The sequence below is a fragment of the Macrobrachium nipponense genome, chromosome 32 (assembly GCF_015104395.2).
Source record: "Macrobrachium nipponense isolate FS-2020 chromosome 32, ASM1510439v2, whole genome shotgun sequence".
Lineage (NCBI taxonomy): Eukaryota > Metazoa > Arthropoda > Malacostraca > Decapoda > Palaemonidae > Macrobrachium > Macrobrachium nipponense.
In genome coordinates this window covers 13,845,864-13,862,785 of record NC_061094.1, presented here as the reverse complement: position 1 = coordinate 13,862,785, position 16,922 = coordinate 13,845,864, and the positions used below count along the sequence as shown (strand labels likewise).

The 16,922-nt window shown below is 44.7% G+C and overlaps 1 long non-coding RNA gene across 3 annotated transcripts in view; it reads right to left on the bottom strand.

Moving 5' to 3' along the window:
• LOC135207233 (uncharacterized) overlaps nucleotides 1-16,922 on the bottom strand; it is a 617,900-nt gene that overhangs the window by 577,894 nt on the left and 23,084 nt on the right. The gene's annotated exons all lie outside the window — the stretch shown is intronic.

Below are 16,922 nucleotides of genomic sequence, written 5' to 3'. Positions count from 1 at the left end.
AGTGACATATTCTTTTGAAACGCTAGCGACGTGGCTACCGCCCTTACTTCATGAGTTTTAACTCTTAGAAGTCTGAAGGATTCATCCGGGCAATTCTTGTGTGCCTCAATAATCACACTTCTCACAAAGAAGGCTAAGGCGTTTTTAGACATGGGTCTTTTGGGGTTCTTCACAGCACACCAAAGACCCTGTTGACAACCTCCCACCTGCTTCTTTCTATCGAGATAAAATTTAAGAGCCCTAACCGGGCAAAGAGACCTTTCTATCTCTCTACCTACCAGGTTAGATAGGCCTTTTATTTCAAAGCTCCTGGGCCAAGGCTTTGAAGGGTTCTCATTTTTCGCCAGAAACAATGTCTGGAACAAACAGATAGCCGCATCTCCTTTAAAGCCAACTTTAGAGTCCAGAGCGAGCAATTCGCTCGTCCTTTTGGCTGTCGCAAGGGACAATAGGAATAAACACTTCCTAGTAATGTCCCGAAAGGAGGCAAGATGTGGAGGTTGGACTTTGTCCGAGGAGAGGAAATTTCAGACCATGTCCAGATTCCTGCTAGGTGTTCTCGGAGTTCTCGATTTCGAAGTCTCGAAAGACCGAATCAAATCGTGGAGATCATTATTATTTGCTATCTCCAGCCCTCGATTCCGGAATACCGCTGACAGCATACTCTTGTATCCCTTGATGGTTGACACAGAAAGTTGCGATTCCTCTCTAAGAAAATGGAGGAAATCGGCAATGGTGGTTACAGAGGTATTGGAGGAAGACAGCTTCTTCGTCCTACACCATCTCCTAAAGACTTCCCACTTCGATTGATATACTCGTCTAGTTGAGGACCTGCGGGCTCTAGCGATAGCGCTTGCAGCCTTGCGAGAAAACCCTCTCGCTCTGACGAGTCTTTCGATAGTCGAAAGGCAGTCAGAGCGAGACCGGGGGGTGGTTGTTATGAAACCACTTCGAAGTGGGGTTGTCTGAGTAAATCTATTCTGCTTGGCAGAGATCTGGGGAAGTCCACCATCCACTCCAATACCTCCGTGAACCATTCTTGGGCTGGCCAAAATGGGGCTATGAGAGTCAACCTCGTCCCCTTTGAAGCCACGAACTTCCTGAGCACTTCCCCCAGAATCTTGAATGGGGGAAAGGCGTAGGCATCCAGGCCCGACCAATCTATGAGAAATGCGTCGATTGCAAAGGCTCTTGGATCTTCTACTAACAAGCAAAATATCTCTATCCTCTTGGAGAGGAACGTAGCAAATAGGTCTATGTGAGGTCTCCCCCACAGGGACCACAGACTTTGACACACTTCTGCGTGGAGAGTCCACTCTGTGGGAAGGACCTGATTTCTCCTGCTTAGTCTGTCTGCTCTCACGTTTCGCTCCCCTTGCACAAATCTGGTGAGGAGAGTTATATCCCTTTCCTCTGTCCAGATTAACAGATCTCTTGTCAGCTGGTAGAGGGAGAACGAATGAGTCCCTCCTTGTTTGCGGATGTAAGCCAGAGCCATGGTGTTGTCCGAGTTTATCTGAACCACCCCGCCTCTGACTACCGCCTCGAAGAACTTTAAGGCCAGGTGTATGGCTACTAGTTCCTTGCAATTGATATGCCAAGACACCTGTTCCTTTGTCCAGGTGCCCGACACCTCCCTTGTTCCTAGCGTAGCTCCCCATCCCGACTCTGAAGCGTCAGAAAATAACACTTGGTTGGGGTTCCGCAGGGCAAGGGACAAGCCTTCGTTCTTTTTGAGAGGGATGAACCACCACTTCAAGTGATTCTTCACCTCCTGGGGAATCGGAAAAGAGTCTGAAAGTTGCCCCGTCTTCCAATTCTATACCTTTTTCAGGAAGAACTGTAGAGGGCGAATGTGAAGCCTCCCTAGAGAAAAGAACTTCTCCAGCGAGGACAGAGTCCTTAACAGGCTCAACCATTCCCTCACTGAACTGTGTTCTTTCTCTAAGAAGTTCGAGATCTTTGACACGCCTCGAGTGACTCTCTCTTGCGAAGGAAACACCCGAAAACCCCGAGAATCCATCTGAATCCCCAGATAAACTAGGTTCTGGCTGGGGATCAGTTGTGACTTCTCGAGGTTTACGAGTAATCCCAGAGACTGTATCAGATTTTGAGTTATCATAAGGTCCTCCAAACACTGGCTCTCTGACTTGGCCCTGATTAGCCAGTCGTCTAAGTAGAGGGAGATGTTGATTCCCTCTAGATAAAGCCATTTCGCTACATTCGCCATCAGGTTGGTGAAGACCTGAGGAGCTGTAGACAGGCCGAAACACAGAGCCCTGAATTGAAAAATCTTGCCCCCTATCATGAACCGAAGATATTTCTTCGACGCGTGGTAAATGGGGACGTGGAAATACGCGTCTTGTAAGTCCAGTGAGACCATCCAATCTCCTGGACGTAGGGCTGACATCACCGAGGAGGACGTTTCTATTCGGAACTTCTTCTTTTCTACAAATCGGTTCAACGCGCTTACGTCCAGTACCAGTCTCCAACCCCCCCAAGCCTTTGGCACCAGGAAAAGGCGATTGTAAAATCCCGGGGAGAGTGGATCCTGCACCAGTTCGATGGCCTCCTTTTCCCACATTTGATCCACCATTCGAAGGAGCGTATCTTTCATTATAGGGTCTCTGTATCTTGCGGACAGTTCCCGAGGAGTAGAGGTTAGGGGAGGACTGTCTTTGAAGGGGATGATGTATCCCTTCTTTAGAACCGACACCGACCAGGAGTCGGCTCCTCTCAGCGCCCAGGCTCCTTGCGTAGTTCAGGAGTCTGGCGCCTACTGGGTTGTTCGGAGGGATCTGAGAGTCATTTTCCCTTCTTGAAGGGCCTGAAGGAAGACCTTCCTCTTTTATTTGAGCTCTTCTTTCTGGAGGGGGGACGAGCCGTTGCACCTCCACGAAAGGGCTGCTAAGGAGGACGAGAGTCCTTCTTAATAGTTGACACTGTAGGGCGATTCTTCTTCGTTGTCTGCACAAGGAGGTCTTGTGTCGCCTTCTCAGTTAGTGAGCGTGATATATCTTTCACCAACTGAGAAGGGAACAGATGATCGGACAAAGGGGCGAACAATAATGCGGTTCTCTGACTCGGAGAAACAGTCTTAGACAAGAGGGATCCATACACTGATCTCTTCTTTAGCAAACCTGCTCCAAATAGGGAAGAAACCTCCCCCGAGCCGTCTTGGACTGCCTTGTCCATACATGCCAGGACGCTATGAAGAACTTCTGGGTTGTTGAGAAATTCCGTGTCCTGAGACTTTTTAGCAAGTACTCCGAGAGACCAGTCTAGGAAATTGAACACCTCTAAGACGATGAATAGTCCTTTAAGAAGGTGGTTCAACTCAGAAATGCTCCATGTCGATCTGGCCGACCCTAAAGAGTGTCGTCTGGAGGCATCAACCAGATTCGAGAAGTCTGCGTCTGCTGATGCAGGGAGAGAAAGACCCATAGCTTCTCCTGTCCCATACCAAATGCCTCTCCTTCCAAGGAGTTTGGAAGGAGGCATGCAGAACACTGTTTTGCCCAACTCTTTCTTCGTGCCCATCCATGAATCTAGAGACTGGAGGGCCTTCTTCATAGAAATCGTTGGTTTCATTTTAAGGAAAGCAGAGGACTTTACGGTCGTAGTACTCGAGAAGAGCGAATGAGGCGAAGGAGGAGCGGCCGGGCTAAGAGAGTCTCCATACTCTTGAAGCAATAAGGAGGCTAACATCTTGTAGTTAGACAGTCCCTCATTTGTAGGGAACTCGTCTTCTGACACCTCCTCTAATACACGATCGGAAGAGGGAGAACGTTCCCGTTTGGAGGATGAGTCTTTCCAAGACCTCCTTCGATCCGAAGGGGAGGTGCTTCTGTCTGGGGAAGAGCCACCAAAAACTATCTCGGACACGAGTCTAGTCGAACTTTGCCTCTTGGTTGACTTCCGACTCCTGACTCCTGACTCCTGACTCCTGGGTGATCCTCACTCCTGGTTGGCGCCACATGCCTGTTTGGCTCCTCACTCCTGGTAGGAGTCACGCGTCTAGTTGACTCTTCACTCCTGGCTGGCGCCACGCACCTGAACGACTCTTCACTCCTAGCAGGAGCCTTGCGTTTGGTTGGCTCCTCGCTCTTGTTAGGAGCCTCACTCCTGGTAGGGACCTCCATACGTCGAGAGGACCTCTTGATGGGAAGGGAAGTATCTTTCCTTCGATGAGGTTCCTTTGAGAGCACTCCCACTAACGAAGATATCTGTTCTTGCATAGAGAGGAGGATTCTCTTAGTAGCCTCCTCTTTCTCCTCTTCGGGAGGAGGCGAAGTTGGAGTAGAGGTGTCTATGGGCTTCACGCCAACTACGGGTGACAATAGGGCTCTCTTTGCCCTCTTAACATCCAAAGGAGACTCCTCTGGCAAGCGTTCCGGGCTCGAGTCAAGAGCCAGTGCTTTCCAACTCCTCTTCAATGGTCGCGAGCGATCAGAATCCCTCCAACCACGTCTAGGAGACGAAGATCCAGACTACGAGAAACACTCACGCAGGATGCTTTTACAATAGCGATCCCTGGCAGTCTGGGGTGTCACAGAACCTGCCGAAGGGACACCTGATCGGTGGGGAATCTCCACAACCTCCTTACAGTTTTTGACATTCCTTCTCCTCTGGGCTTGGGAGCTTGGAAGAGGTCTAGACCTGGAAGCGTTGTGGAGCTGACCAGACTACACTGGGGACACTCATATCACTGTCCACTGTATAATCACTAGCCTTACCTTGCAAAGCAGCCATTTTGTTTTCCATGATTTTGAAAGCGGCTTTTAGATCCGCAAGTTCCTTTGCCGAATCTGCAGGATCTGCAATAGGTGAAGAGGCTGAAAAGGAAGGAAAAGTGGTAATTCTTACAAGAGGGGAAGAAGTTCCCAAACTAGGAACTAGCTCATTAGATCTAGAACCACTCATACTTCTAGAGGAAGCTTTCCTCACTCTCTCTCTTTCTAACTTCTTCAAATAAGTAGTTAGATTCTTCCACTCTTTCTCACTCAAATTCTCGCATTCCTTACAAGTGTTAGTAAAAGAACATTCATACTCTCTGCAACCTTTACATACGGTGTGAGGATCGACCGAAGCTTTCGGCAACCTCACCTTACAGCCTACATTCAAACAATATCTCATCACCATTCCGGCGTCAGACATTCTAAGAAAATTCCAAAGCAAGTCCACAAAACAGTCCACAAAAGCGTATGCCAATCCAACAATCCAGATACGTCACCAAAAGTCGGTCAAGAAGATCAATCGTCGATGAAAAAAGAAAATCCAGTCAAGAGGAACCAACAACAATGTTGATGGTCCGGGCGACAAAGGAAATCTGATTAGAAAACGGGAATGGTTCCTAGTCCTGCCACCCAGGGCAGTGCGGTAGATCACCTGACCTACCTGTAGCGTGTGCCGCGAAATTTGAATTTCTGTCGGGGACAATGGAGTCTATAGCTAAGTATATATCTGGCAGGGAAGTTGAATGTATAAAAATAAAAAATTTAAACTTGAAAACATTAGACATCATCAGCCTTTCATGGAGTTTATTCCTCCACCAATGGCACAAGTGAGAGCCGAATCCCAAATGTCTGCGTCTCTACCCTACCCCATAGGGGATGGCATACAGAGTGGCTCAAGTGTAAGCCAAACCTGCTTGATAGGACCTAGAGTATTACGAGAATACGATCATCCCCACCCCAATCATGTTATGGGCAAACCGGATAGAATGCCGAGAATCCTATCCCCAGAACTAGACACCCCTGTAATCCATGATCCAGGTCTAAAGAATAGTTCCGCCTGATATCCCTCAGGTCCGAACATTATCGGGCAGTTGATGTCCTACCACAGTTCCCACTATTTAGTTTTGGATATAAACCCAGTCCCAGCTATAATATCTTTTACAATTTTCAAGTCTAATAAATTTTACATAGGTGGAAAATTCCACAACAATTAATCCAAAAAGTTAAACAATAATAAAAGGGAGTCTTTGACTCGAAGCCGGGAACAAATTCCTGGGGTTCAAGAGCCCCCTCACCCTGTCAAGGTGGTTCCACTTCGAGGGCGGGTCTCAGGATATATTTCTTAACTTTAAAACATAACCATGCTGCTTTTATTACATTAGGTAAGTGGGTAGAAAAGAATGTAATACGTAATTAAATTTGGAAATAAAACTAAGGCTCCTTTTATCTTTTTCATTCTTTCAATTCTAATCACACCTTGGTCTTTTAATTTGTTTACAAGTTCTCCTCTAAGTATGTCATCAATTGGGGTGCTAATATAATTCTTGGCCTACAACACTTTACAATGTCTCTGGTACATATTAAGAATTTCACAGTTAGAATCTTCCATAATGAAGGTCAAATACTTACCAAAGGTGTTTCTAATATGTATTTTTAATATCCCTGGTCCCATTTCACATACATTTCTGATTACTTTCCCTTTGCTGCATGTTGGAATTGGAACATAGTGTTTCAGTGTAATTACACTAGGTTTCCAATCCTTGTCCAAACACAGGATGTCACAGGCGGGTGCAGAGGTTGTCAACTATGCCAAAAGGATACCCCAAATGGTCCAGGGGTACTCAAATATTTATTGCTTCTCAAAAAGTTCAAACTGAAAGGAAAACATAAATAAATGTAAAAATCTTCAAAAGGTAACATCAGCCCTTCATGGAGTTCATTCTTCTACCAATGGCATCATTACGAGCCAACTCCCAAATGTCCACTCATTTCCCTACCCCACAGGGTATGGAACAACACAATAACCGTAATTCAAGTGTAAGCCAAAGCTGCTTGTTGAGACTGAGACTGTTGCCAGAATAAAATATATCTGATAATAAAATTATCAGCAAACCAGACGAAGTTCTGAGAGTCCTATCCCCAGAGCCAGTTAACCCCTAGAATACATGGCTCAGCTCTGCAGAATAGTTCTGCCCCTGAGCCATAAACATGATATTCCTCAAGTCCAAATAATTATTGGGTAGTTAATGATCCTACCACATTAGCTTCAGATATAAACCCCAATCCCAGCTATGATACTTTTTCCTATCCCTCAGATCAAATAATTTTACCAAAAGTGGAAAATTCAACTTTACTGAACCCAGGAATAAATTCCAGAGATTCAAGAGCCCCCCTTACCATGTATGGATGGATGGATGGATTATGAAATTTAGGGACAAGCCCAAGCACTGGGACCTATAATGGTCATTCAGCGCCGTAATGGAATGAAATAAATAATCTGATAATTAATGAAATAAAATATAATTGAACATGATGATAATCTGGTGTGAATGAAACTTAAAACCTTATTTCATTAAAAAAATAAATAAATAAAATAAAAAGAATTATATAATTATTTTATATTAAAATACAATTAAAAGTATAACTGCATACACTTGTGTGTATTAGGTGAAAGGTAAAAATGAAATTTTCATTATTAAAATGAAGTTTTATTGTATACTTACCGAACAATTATAGAGCCATGATTTCCACGAGCGGCAGGATACTAAATTCAAATTTAGCGCGTCGGCGTCGCCAACACTGGTGGTGATGACGTCATCTCCCTCCACTCGCGGGTGAGAACCAGGTACAACTGCCCAGGTGAATCCAATTCTTTCGGCCCATCCGTCCACCTAAGGGGAGGAGGGTGGGTATAATCATAATTGTTCGGTAAGATATACAATAAAACTTCATTTTAATAATGAAAATTTCATTTTTATTGTAGTGTCTTACCGAACAATTATAGAGCTGATTACACATTTATGGGAAGGTGGATTCAGTGGACCACTAGTATTTTTAATGGTTACATTTATTGCAATACCAGTAAACACTCAAGGTGTCTGTTGTACTACCTTGTAAGAGAGCTACAGCAAGGACTGTTTTACTGCCTCTGTCGGTGCTCTTCTTACTATTGTAGAGGAATTGGAATTTGACCAAAGTTAGCCTCTACAGGAGTGGAATCCTTCCGTAGTTCAAAGCGAGTCAAGGCTGACTGACGGAGGATAGTAACAACAAAGATTGCCCTTGCCCTGGGCTAAGACCAGAAATTCAATCATACAAAACATTTGTCACCAACACCAGATTTAAAAACATATATACCCAACCATTGTAAAATCTGACCTAACAGACTGGTGAGTATCCCAGGTACTCAGCTACCCCCAGCTTCCCTTGAACTCGACAACCTATTCAAGGTGAAAAGTTAGCATAGAGGTGACGACCCCTGTGCCGTTTCTCCCAACACCATGCCAGAAAACCGCCACCGGACCTAACGTTTTTTACAATTCCTCGAAAACCGTTTCTATCTCTTTGAGATAATGACTCGCAAAAACCGAATTCGATCTCCAGAACGTGCTCTGAAGAATCGAAGCTAAAGATAAAATTCTTTCTGAATGCTAAGAAGTTGCCACTGCCCTCTAACCTCGTGAGCTTTAACTCTCAGAACGGAAAGATTGTCGTTCTCGGGACTGCGAGTGAGCTTCCCTGATAAGCTCTCTAATAAAGAACGATATAGCATTCTTAGAAAGAGGACGAGAGGGATTTTGAACCGAGGTCCAGAGCTTAGAAGATTGTCCTCTAATACCCTTAGTGGCAAACAGATACTGCTTAATAGCCCTGACTGGACATAAGAGCCTTTCTTCCTCCTCATGTCCAACCAAATCAGATAAGTTCCTTACCACAAAACTCCTCGGCCAAGGATTAGAAGGATTCTCATTTTTGGCTAGAAAGGTCAAAGATACCGAAAATACAGCATTGCCTTGAGAGAAACCGACTCTTTTGTCTATAGCGTGCAATTCGCTGACACGCTTAGCAGAAGCTAGTGCAATAAGAAAGAGTGCCTTCTTAGTCAAGTTCCTGAGTGAAGCCGACTTCAAAGGCTCAAACGGTGGCCCCATGAGGAACTTAAGCACCACATCTAAGTTCCAAGCCACTGTATCTTGCGGGAGCTTAGTGGTTTCGAAAGACCTAATGAGGTCCGACAGATCTGAATTGGAGGAAATATCCAAACCTCGATGTCGAAAAACCGAAGAGAGCATGGCTCTATATCCTCTGATCGTCGAAGGAGCCAGTTTCTTAGAGTTTCCTAAGAAATAGAAGAAAATCTGCTATTTCTGTTAAAGAGGGTCGCAGAAGTAGAGACTTTAGCACTTCTACACCACTCTCTGAAGATTCTCCACTTCCCTTGATAGAGTTTGTTAGAAGACTCTCTCCTACAACGAGCGATAGCTTCTGCAGCTCTTCTTGAAATCCTTTCGCTCTGACAAGATTCCGGACAGTCTGAACCCTGTCAGAGCTAGAGCGGACAAGTTTTGGTGGAACCTCTTGAGTGAGGTTGTTTGAGAAGCCACTTCTTCTGGAGGAAGAAGTCTGGGGAAGTCTACTAACAACTGGAGAAGGTCCGGGAACCACTCTTTCCTGGGCCAAAAGGGAGCGATTAACGTTAGTGTTACATTGCTGTGCGACATGAACTTGTTCAGCACCTCTCTTATTAGACCGAACGGAGGGAATGCATAAGCTTCCAGACCGACCAATCCAACAGCATTGCGTCCACCGACCAAGCTAGAGGATCTGGTAACTGGAGAACAAAAGAGAGGAAGACGGGCTTTGTTCCTTGATGTAGCGAACAGGTCTATTGACGGTCGTCCCCAAAGGCGCCAAAGTTTCTGACAAATCTTGTTGTCCAAAGTCCACTCCAGAGGTAATACTTGCTGTTGACGACTTAACTCGTCCGCCAGGACGTTCATCTTTCCCGGAACAAATCTCGGACTAGCTGAACTTCGCTTCGTTTGACCACAGGAGGAGATCCTTGGCTACTTCGTAAACAGAGAGAAAGACTGAGTCCCCCCCTGTTTCCGCACGTACGAGAGCGCCGTGGAGTTGTCGGAATGCACTGCCACTACTCGACCTTCTACTAAGCTCCGAAACTGTCTGAGCCCCAAGAAAATTGCTAACAGTTCCTTACATTTATGTGGAACTTCTTCTCCTTCTCCGACCAAGCTCCTGAAGTCCGTTGATTTCCCAGTAGGGCTCCCCAACCTGTGTCCGATGCGTCGGAAAAGAACTGTAGGTTCGGGAGGATGGGTCGTAAATCTAACCCTTCTTCCAACCTTGCTCGAGAGCGCCACCACCTTAGGTCCTCTTTTTATTTGATCTGTGACAGGAAAGGAAATCGAGTCTGGTTGTGTCTTCCTGCACCAAGAGGCTCTCAGGAAAAACTGCAGAGGTCTCAATGTGCATCTTCCCAACGTCACAAATTTCTCCACTGACGTCAATTTGCCCAGAGCCTCATCCACTGATTGGCAGAACTTACCTTTTTGTCCAAGAACTCCTGAACTGTCTCCAGACAGCCTTGAACCCTCTTCGGGGACAGAAAAGCCGAAAAACTTGCAGCATTCAGAATCATCCCCAAATAAAGGGATGCTCTGAGATGGAAACCAACTGGGACTTCTGTTTGTTGACCAGAATTCCTAACTTTCTGGCAAGATCCAGAGTTGTTCCAAGGTCCTTCATGCACCGACTCTCTGATTCGAACGGGAGAAGCCAATCGTCCAGATAGAGGGAGATTCTTACTCCTAATATGTGCAGCCAGCTTCCTATCGGGGATAGAACAACCCTGGTGAAAACTTGAAGGACCGGTCGCGGTCGCTATTCCGAAGCAAACAAAGCGACCCGAAATTGAAACACCTTGCCTTCGCAACATGAAAACCTCAGGTACTTCCGAGATTCGCGATGTATCAAGAATGGTGAAAATAAGCGTCTTGCATGTCCAGAGAGACCATCCAATCCCCCTGTCTGATGGACTCCAGAACCGACCGAGTGGTCTCCATATGAAATTTTGTTTTCTGGCACATGCAAGTTCAGGGCGCTCACATCCAAAACCGGCCTCCAGCCCCCTGATGACTTGGGAACTACAAAAAGGCGATTGTAAAAGCCTGGAGGAAAATCCCCTTCTATCTGTTCTATCGCTTCTTTGAGAACAAGCGCTTCCACTTCTGCGGCTAGCGCCAGAAATTTGTCTGAGCCCGGAGAGTATGCCTGGAATGGAATTGGCACAGGTGAGAGCAAGGGAGTGAAACGATAGGAATACGATAGCCGAACTTGAGTACTTGCACTACCCAGGCTTCTGCTCCTCTGTTTTCCCATTCCTCCCAAAACAGTAGCCAGCCTGGCTCCCACTGGTGCATGAAGAACCGAGCTTTCATTTGGAAGGTTTGTTAACCTTGGCCGAGGCCTTAGACTGAGGTCGCAAATTCGACTTCGGCCGAAAGAAGCGCTTGGGTTTTCTCCCTCGAAAAAGGCACTTGGGGTGCAGAGGAGAAACCGAAGGAACAGTCTCCACAGGAGCTTTAGGTCTCTTAGTAGACTGTGCCAGTAAATCCGAAGTAGATTTTCTTATCTAGCGCAGACGAAATTGACAACACTACATCGTCCTGGAAAGAGGTTATCTTTCACAAAAGGAGCAAACAAGAGAGCAGACTTCTGTTGGTGAAGTAACCCTTTTAGAAGCAAAGGAGCACCAAAGTTGCCTTTTCTTAAGGGTACCAAAGGCGATGAGCGAAGCTAACTCATCACATCCATCCCTAATGGATTTGTCCGCACAGGACAGAACACCAATCCAATCCTCCGCTAACTCCTGAGAAGAGAAGGGACAGTCTTCGATCTTGGCCGCTAAAGCGCCAATAGTCCAATCAAGGAAGCTAGACTTCCAAAAGTTTTAAAAAATTGATTCTTTACAACGTGGTCCAACTCCGGCGCTGTAAAGAAAACTTTCGCTGCGGCGAAAGCAGATCTTCTAGAGGAGTCGATTAACTGGAGAAGTCTCCCTGGGAGGAGGCAGAAACTCCCAGAGAAGGAGCTTCCCCAGTTACATAAAACCTATACCTCTTACGAAGCAACAAATTAGAGGGAGGGGTAAGCAAAAAGAGCCTTCCCTAAGTCTCTTTTCATAGACATCCATTTCTCAGTCTCTTTCAACGAATGTCTAACCGCTTTAGATAGAACAATTTTGGGTTTTAGGAGAGGGTCTGAAGTTTTTCCTCCTCATCAAAAAAGTCGAAGTTGGGGAGCGCGGAGCCGCTTTCTCAAAATAATCTGGATAAGATACCAGAAGAAATCTAAGGAGACGAATAACACGAGAGGTGATGTGAATCCTCCTCCTCTACTTCTTCTTCATTCTCCGATACCGCCGCCGAAGAAGTAGACGGAACTACAACCTGATCTGAAGGTTTCGAACCACCCTTGGACTCATTCATCCAGTTGGTTAACATCTCTAACTGCTTGCGCAAAGGCGCCAGAGACGAATCAAAAACAGTTAACGTAGGCTTGGAAGAGCCTAAATGTTCAGCAGGAGGCGGAAAAAACTACTTGCGCCTCGCTCGGAGCCGCCGAAATTCGAGGCGAAACAGGCGCATCAGGCGTAACAGACGAAAAAGCGCCTAAAGAAACACCCTTAGAACTGCTAGCTACAGCGCTAAAACCACAATCTCTACTAGTAGATGGAGCCGAAAAAGGCACAGATTGAGGCGACGAACGAGCCGCTAACGGCCGCGGCGCAACCCTACTCTCAGGCTCCTTCATACCGCTTGACTGGAGGAGGCGAAGAATCGGCGCCTGAACGCCTCTTTAAGGGACCGCGAAACGGGAACGAATCTCGCCAAGAGCGCCGCGCGGCCGGAGACGAATCGCTTGAATCATTCGAAAGGCGTCTGACCGCAACACCTTTCCAACGCTTAAACCGAGCCCTGTTGAGGCGCAACAGGCTCAACAAGAGAGGCGCCTGTCTGTGGGCAAATCCCGATCGACTCCCTTGGACTTCCGGTATGGTCTTCTCCCCGGTGCGGGGGAGCTGGACAGTGACCTTTGTCTAGGAGACGTGTCAGGACAGCAGACGACCCTCAACTACACTCTTACCTGAAGCCGCTTTCTCCAAAAACGTCTTAACTGAATTACCAAGTTGCAAAACCGTATTCGCTAGTACCGAAAATTTCTGATCTAACCTCGATTCCAGACTGGCAATGGTGTCGGAAGAAACTACACGGGAAGCCGGAGAAGTGGGATTAGTAGGAGGAATAGGAGGTGTAGTTAAAGGAGACATAACAATTTGAGGAGAAAACAGAAGAAACAGATGCATCGCAAGACGAAGCAGAGCTAAGTCTACTTTCCCTAAGCGCTGCTTTTCTAATTCTGTCTTTAGCTAATTTCTCCGAGTATGAACTAAAAAACTTCCATTGAGAATCAGTCCAATCATACACTCGTTACATGTTTCGATCTGCTGAACAAACCTGTCCCCTACTTACACATTTAGTGTGAGAATCATACTCTAACTTGGATAATCTAGTTTACATCCTGAGATGCAAAACCTAACTCCCGACGGACTAGAATCCGACATGGCAACGCCTAAATAAAAAGCAAAAAAAATAACAACAACGCCAAAGAAGAGTACTTCACAATTCCGAAGATCAAATCCACAAGAAAAAAAAGCGAAGCAAAGTCATCCAACCGCACCGACCACCGATGTTCACCGGACGCCGGCAGGAAAAGAATTGGATTCACTGGGCAGTTGTACCTGGTTCTCCCGCGAGTGGAGGGAGATGACGTCATCACCACCAGTTTGGCGACGCCGACGCGCCCTAAATTTGAATTTAGTATCCTGCCGCTCGTGGAATCACGGCTCTATAATTGTTTGGTAAGACACTACAATAAAATTGAATATTATTAAAATAAGTCAAATTTTATAGTAAATATCAATCTCTTTTAAGAACTTTACAAGATTATTGATATCAACATCATCTCCTAAAATATAAGAAAGTTGTTTCCCTGAAAAGTCCGAATTTCCTATGGGCAGCACCATACACTGGGCAACAAACCAGAATATGCTCAACTGTCAACAGGCAAGTCACAGCGACCACAGACTGGAGCCTCCACTTCCTTCAAGTATAAAGCTGTGTGTCAATCGGGAATGGCCAATACGAAGTCTCGTTAAAACAATTTCGGTCCTGTCTCTATGAAACGAAGACTGCCAAAAATTCAAATTAGTCTGATTGCTTTCAGCTTCTTGTTTCTGGCAAGGAGGTTTGAGGACCATCGCTCCTGCCATTTGTGGCGGATATAGCTTCGAATAGGAGACTTCATATCAATGTATGGAACTTCATGGATATCCAGTGATCTTTTATTACATACTCTTTTTGCTGCTCTATCAGCTTTTTCATTACCTTTGATCCCTACATGGGCAGGAACCCAGCAGAACGAAACAGCTTTGTGTTTGCAAGAAATTCGAAACAGCCACTCTTGAGCTTGGAGAATCAAAGGATGTGATGTATTACAAATATTAAGACTCTCCAAAACACTTTTAGAATCCGAATATATAACAAATTTCTTCTTCTCGGTACGACGAACAATAGCTAATGCTCTATTAATGGCAGAAAGTTCTGCTGTATATACTGTAGCCGAATTTGGTAGTTTTGCAGCTCACAAGTGTCTTCTGTTACGGCTAGCCCAACTCCCTCTCTTGACTTGGAACCGTCTGTATAAATCTTATACGCACCATCATGAGTTACATCATGTTCTAAGAATAAACTCTTTGCCATTTTATCAGAAAGGTTCTTCTTGACCATAGTTTTGTTACAAACTTTGCTTTAGGGATAAGCCATGGGGGAATCTGGAGGCAACTAACTGAGAAACATTCTGATTTTTTAGAGTATCATTATTCACTTCTTGATGTAGCCTTATCTGGAAGGGGACAGATGACCTTGGTTTAAATTTCCTGTTGTCAAGTTGGCGAATTACCTTATTGGAAGGATTTTCGGAACTGCTTTTTACGCGCATTATGTAGCGCAGACCCAGTTCCTCCCGTCGTAAGTCAAGTGGCAGTTGATGGGTATCTACATACAGACTCTCAACAGGAGATGTTCGGAATGCACCAGAGCAAATTCGTAATCCCATGTTATGGACAATATTATCGTCGTTAAGTTTGCTTTTGCACGCTGAAGAATAAATCTGACACCCATAATCTAGCTTTGATCTACAAAGTGCATCATAAAGTCTTAATAAACATTTCTTGTCAGCTCCCCACTCATATCCAGAGACTACTTTCAAAAGATTAAAAGATGCCTTAATTTTACATTTAAGGTTATCAATATGTTTGGTCCAGGTGTTTTGAGTTTTGAGTCAAAAGTCATTCCCAAAAATTTTGACATCGGCAGCATATGGTAAAATAGATCCCTCGAGTTTTAAATTAGGTATAACCTCTTTACGCCTGCTCCTTGAAAAGCGGATAGCAACACATCTTAATGGCTGAAAATTTTTTAAAAGCATTTAGCCTGGCCCGGCCATTTGGAGACAGAATCAATAGCTTTCTGTAGATATCGCATGCAGATATAGATCGTAGACAGTGCAATAAATGGCCAAATCATCCACAAACAATGAAGCTCGAACTGGGCTTGGAACTTCATCCAAGATGCTATTTATGGCGACAGCAAAGAGGGTCACACTGAGAACACTTCCTTGTGGAACACCTTCCTCTTGTTAAAGGGGGACGACAGAAAGTTCCCTACTCTCACTTTTATTAATCTCTCGGATAGGAAGGAATGAATGAACCGAATTAAGTTGCCCTTAATACCCATTTTCTGTAGTTGTTTTAGAATTCCATTACGCCAAGTAGTGTCATAAGCTTTCTCTAAATCAAAGAAGACCCCTATTGTCTGACACTGATTGACAAAACCCTGCTGAATTTGGTTGGAGAGTCTCATAAGTGGGTTCGAGGGTAGATTTATTTTTACGAAACCCAAATTGGAAAGGAGAGAGAAGCTTATTTGATTCTAAGTGCCATACCAAGCGATAATTTATCATTTTTTCCATTAACTTGCAAACACAGCTTGTTAGTGCTATAGGTCTATAACTTGAACTTTGTTGGGGATCTTTATTTGGTTTTTGAACGGGGATTTGATGGAAATTTTCCAGGATCTCGGCATAACTCCAGTCTCCCAAATCTTATTAATGATCTTAAGAAGGTAGCGTTTGGCCTCTTCAGGTAGCTTCCTAAGCATTATATATAAAATAGTATCTTCACCAGAAGTGTCATCTGTTGAAGAGAGTGCTTCATGTAGTTCTTGAAGAGAGAATCTTGCATTGTATACCTCCCGGTTATCACCAGATAGATTCAGATTGACCTGAGTGTTCCTGATTCTTTGGAATTCACTAGAATAGTTTTTTGGGCTAGAAATGTTGGAGAAATATTGACCCGATGATTCAGCTACATCTGAATTGGGGTTTGTAATGAGGTTATTTCCTACTCTCAAAGAGGGAGTTTTGGGTGGCACAAACTTCCCTGCTAGTTTTCGTACCTTTTTCCATACAAACATCGATGGTGTTTTAGAGTTAATTCCATTTATATAATAAATCCAAGAGTCTTTCTTGGCACGACGGAAGTATCGGCGTTGTTTTGCCATGGCTCACTGATATATTCTTTTAGAGGTGGATGTGCCACTTGATTTGTATTTCTTGTAGCATCTTCTAGTAATTATTCTTAAGGTGGCACACTTTTTGTCCCACCATGGAACTGTTGGTCTCCTTGGCTTTCCAGTAGGTTTTGGAATAGAGGCTTCTGCACTGGCTAATACAGTTTGTCCAATACTCATATGCTTCAATATGGTTGTTAAAGGATTCAAATGGTTTATCTAGATGGATATCCTTTTTATACTTATCCCAATCAGCTTCCAATGGCTTCCATTTCTGTGGCATTTCTGTCGGGACATTTCTGGTAAACTTTAAAAGAATGGGATAGTGATCACTGCCATTTAAAAATTCATTTACTGACCAAATAAAATCTAAAGCTATTGCAGACGAACATATACTCAGATCAATAGCAGAGTAAGAATTAAAATATATATTATGATAAGTCATAGTACCATCATTTAAAAGCACAATATCATT